Source organism: Dipodomys ordii, unplaced genomic scaffold (assembly GCF_000151885.1).
Source record: "Dipodomys ordii isolate 6190 unplaced genomic scaffold, Dord_2.0 Scaffold47, whole genome shotgun sequence".
Classification (NCBI taxonomy): domain Eukaryota; kingdom Metazoa; phylum Chordata; class Mammalia; order Rodentia; family Heteromyidae; genus Dipodomys; species Dipodomys ordii.
The window spans coordinates 11,027,385-11,032,286 of NW_012267263.1; the positions used below are offsets into that span (position 1 = coordinate 11,027,385).

The window sequence follows — 4,902 nt, forward strand, 5'->3', positions numbered from 1 at the left end:
AAAGAAAGAGAAAGAAAGAAAGAAAGAAAGAAAGAAAGAAAGAAAGAAAGAAAGAAAGAAAGAAAGAAAGAAAGAAAGAAAGAAAGAAAATAACCAAGCCTTGGGGTTGGAGGCATAGTTCAGTTGGTAGAGTGCTAGCTAATGAGCAAAAGTGGCAGGTACCAAGTTCAAGTCCTGGTCTTGGACCAAAAAGAAAAGAAAAGAAAAGGGCCAAAACAGATCAACATGGTACCAACCCTCTCTCCGCCATCACTGTAAATGCTGGAAGCATCTGACCCCATCATTGAGGTTTATATGAATGGTGACTGATGCCTGGGAGTTTCGGAATTTGTATAACAAGAGATCACTGGACAACTGCCATACTACCTTTATCATTGGCCACAGAAAAACTTATTTTTAATGACTGCTTTATTGATTTGGGCTGGGGTAGAGTGGTAGAGTGCTTTCCTAGTATGCAGGTAGCCCTCAGTTTCATTCTTAGAACCTCATTGAAAGCTGCTTTATTGAGACATAATTGATATACAGTAAACCACACGTATCAAAAATATACATTTTGACACATGCATACAAGCCCATGAAACCATCTCCATGATCAAGATAGTAAAAACACCTACCACCACCCCCAAATTTCCTACGCCCCTTGGTAAACTATCCCCTGCTATTAGCAACCATTGTTCTATCTGCAAATGTTTAAGCCCCAATTTATTTAGTAACATAATGGAAATAAGTATTTTTGGAAAATACTCATACACTACTGAACTTTTAACATGTGCTTTCCTCTAACTCAGAATATTTTCTCAATTGCAAGGCTAAAATGCTGATTCTTACCTACTTAAAGCTATTAAAGGGCCCTGCTTCATTCTTGAAAATATGTGCAAAAAAGTTTGTACTTTTCTCCTCACAAGGTTCCTGTTTACTGAAGCATATGACTTACTTTAAATTAAATACTATACAGTAGATTATATATTAATCGAATTATCTCTACCAACACAGGTAAGATCACTGAGATCAAAATTAAAACTAACCCTAGAACAATCTGATTTGCCCTGTAATTTTCCCTTTAATAAACCTGGGCTTTTTTTTTTGCTGAGTCCTGGGGCTTGAACTCAAGGCCTGGACACTGTCCCTGAGCTTCTTTTGCTTAAGGCTAGCACTCTACCACTTGAGCCATGGCACCACTTCCAGCTTTTTGTGTTTATGTGGGACTGAGGAACAGAACTCAGGGCTTCATGCATGCTAGGCAAGCACTCTACTAATAAGCTACATTCCCAGCCCTAAGCCTGTGCTTTGACTGAAATAACTGTAGAATTCCCATCCCTTTCACCAATCATTGTCATATGCACAATTAATTTATTTAACCATTAATTTAACAATTAATTTATTTAAAAAGCCTACTCTATACAAGGCTCTTATAACAAATGCTGTAATTATGATCCCTATAATATTAAAAATCAGTTGGGCACTGAAGGTTTACTGAATCAGTTGGGCCTGTAAACCTAGCTACTCAGGAGGCTGAGATCATGGTTCAAAGCTAGCCTGAGCAGGAAAGTCTATGAGACTCTTATCTCCAATTAACCACCAGAAAACAGAAAGTTGTGTTGTGCTCAAAGTGGTATAACACTAGCCTTGAGTGAAAGAGCTCAAGGACAGTGCCCAGGCCCAGAGTTCAAGCCCCACAACCAATAAAAAAAAGTCAAATTTTAATAATGACTTTTAAAACTATTCTTATATTCTGTTATATTCAACCATGGCCTTCCTAATTCACATGCATGCATCTTTCTTCTAGCCTTATGATTCAGACAACCCTACTGATGACTTATTCTTTAAACAGCTTTGCAGAGGCCAGGGGGGACTCCTTTAACCTTAAAAAAACTATAGTTATTCAATAACACAAAATGTATTTTAGCAGCATATTTTATATATCTCTATACTAAGATATTTCAAGCTACAATGTCTGTAGGAGATTCTCAGAAAACATGGCTATGTTAGCAAGACCATGTGGATGAGGCACATTTTAAAAGCAAGAGGAGAATGAACAGGACAATCTACATAGTTTCATATCCTCTCTCGAGTTAGATCTTTGTTGTGTCTCTTTTTCTTTTTAAATTTTTTTGACTGTCATGGGGCTTGAACTCTGGGCCTGGGCACTGTCCCTGTGCTCTTCAGTTCAAGGCGAGCACTCTACACTTGAGCCACAGCGCCACTTCCCGGTTTTCTAGTGGTTTATTGGAGATAAGAGTGTCACGGACTTTCCTGCCCAGGCTGGCTTTGAACCGTGATCCTCAGATCTCAGCCTCTTGAGTAGCTAGGATTACAGGTGTGAGCCACCGGCACCCAGCTGTTTTTAGATTTTTTTAAAATCAGTACCAAAGTTTGAACTCAGGGACTCACACTGGCTTGGCTGGTTCTCTACAACTTGAGCCACATCTCCAGCCCCACTTTTGCTGGTTATTTTGGAGATGGAGTTTCAGGCACTTTTCTGCCCAGGCTGGCATTGAATTACAATCCTCTAGATCTCAGCCTCCTTAGTAGCTAGGATTATAGGAATAAGCTCCTGGGCCCAGCTGTCCAAGCTTTTGAAACTTGAAGTTAATCATTTCGAAATCATTTAGATACACAACATTATATCAACATATTTACAACTCATTAGGGCAGCCAACATTTATCTGGGTCAAATCAACTTAGCCAATTGCCAATTGTCTGGCTAGTGTAGAATCCCAGTAACTCATTTTTTTCTGTTCTCCCCCCACCTCCCAGTAACTCTTAACTAAACAAAAATATTCCATGGCTCTTCAGTCAAGATGCAATGGATGAATGTTCAAGTCTTCTGACACCTCTTTAAACTGAACAACACTTGTAAAACAAGCTGATCATGTGGTCTGAACTTTGAATATTTCAAAACCACCTCATTAAAATGAGCAACACTCAGTTTGGCAATAAGAGGAACATTCCAATGATATGGTCCTCTAAATGACCAAATTCCCAATTAATATAGCCTGAAAGGGATTATTGGGGATACTTGCAGGGGAGTTCTCCATAGAAGAAAAGAGACCTTTGGAAACATGGCTATTCAGCAATGACACATTTACAAAAATCCTATTAGAAGAGAGAACTTCTAGAAGTACTCAGAAAAACTCAGTTCTAAGGCAAGTTTAGTGTGGAGAATTTTGATCTTGAAACAAAGAAAATTGATTCATACTAAGTCATCTCTTGGGGCAATTTATTTTCCTGTATTCTTTTCCTTTAGGCAAAAGATCACCCTAAAGATTCCTTTATGTGATAATGTTTGTAAAAGCAAAGTGTTTCTGCATGGAATACAAAACAAATTATGCAATATATGTGGTACATTTTACAACTGGTATTTGCCAATTGTGCCTCAAAAAAAGCTAGAAATGAATAATAGTAATACCCTTATGAAGTGCTAGAAGTGTTAATTACCTTGATTGTAGTCATTATTTCATGGTGTATATGTGCTATATCTGTATATACACATATATGTATACACAAATTTAATTTGTCAATCACATCTCACTAAAGCTGGAGAAAGAATTTCTTAATTAAAATAAAAACAGAAGAGAGAAAGGAAGGAAGGAAGGAAGGAAGGAAGGAAGGAAGGAAGGAAGGAAGGAAGGAAGGAAGGAAGGAAGGAAGGAAGATAGATAAACTCCAGGCACAGGTGGCTCACGCCTGTAATCCTAGCTACTCAGGAGGCTGAGATCTGAGGATCTCGGTTCAAAGCCAGCCCGGGCAGGAAAGTCCGTGACACTCTTACCTCCAGCCTCGGCAGGAGAGTGTTTGAGACTCTTATCTCCAATTAACCACAAGAAAAGCAGAAGTGGTGCTGTAGTTCAAAGTGGTAGAAAACTACCCTTGATCAAAAAAGCTCAGGGACAGTGCCTAGGCCCTGAGTTCAAGCCCCACTACCGACAAGAAAGAAAGAAAAATTAACTTAGAACAGGTCTATGTTAGGCCTTTCAGTGAAAATGGATTAGATAACTCTCTATGCTAGTGTATACAGGTATGATTCCATGATAGAAAGAAAGGGAGCTATTTTTAAAACTATATGCACAAAGTAGTTGGCAGACCTGTCTAGCCAGTCTTCTAGTCTTTGCCCTTTCTTCAATACTGTATTAAAAAGCACCTTTTGTCCCCAGAAACCTCCAGGCAAGAAGGCTGCTTTATACCTTGGATTAATTTACCACAATATTGCTAACACAGACATGAAAAACAAAGGTCATCAGGGACTTAAAGGAATGTGGCTGCATATTTTCCATACTTTTTCTGTCTCTCTCAGTGAAAAATCATAGAATTCTTTGTGGGGAACGCATATTATGAAGTTGCTAGTGTTTTGCTTCTCAGTTTTATCTTCAGTCTGAAAATTACCAGCAAAATTCTGTCTACCAGGCGCCACCTAGATGGCAGAAGCAGCCTCTGCATGGGATCTTGTTTTGTACTACTACTAAGCAGTTGCTGAGCATAGCAGTCATTTCCCAACCTTTAAAAAAAAATTTTGAAAACTTAAAAGTGACCTTATTTGACTTGACTTCAAGTCCCACAAAGTAAACTATTAAGCAGTACCTTATGCCAAAAAGGTGGTCAATAAAGGAAAGATCAAAGACGCCACAATTCATGGGAACTCTTCATGGTGACTCCCTTGTTGTAGCATCCTCACCAAAGAGCACTGCCAGAAAGAAAAAGGCCAAAGTTAAAAGTGAAGTGAATGATAAATAAAACAACTATATACATATAAATTCAATCATGAACAGCATGTGAACAATAAACACTTGTACAAATTTACCAACATGATTTATTTGGGTTATGCTCTGGGTTTTAAAAACAATTCCAGATACAATTGATACAGTCCACACCTCTGTCATTTTTCATTCTTATGGCAAGTTCCTG

The 4,902-nt window shown here is 38.4% G+C and overlaps 1 protein-coding gene across 1 annotated transcript in view; it reads right to left on the bottom strand.

Annotated features, from left to right (window-relative positions):
* LOC105988203 (A-kinase anchor protein 17B-like) overlaps positions 1 to 4,656 on the bottom strand; it is a 40,578-nt gene extending 35,922 nt beyond the window's left edge. The window contains exon 1 of the mRNA XM_013019746.1: positions 4,579 to 4,656. The gene's annotated coding sequence lies outside the window, so the exon portion shown is untranslated. The remainder of the gene's footprint in view (positions 1 to 4,578) is intronic.
* Between the last annotated feature and the right edge of the window lie 246 nt (positions 4,657 to 4,902).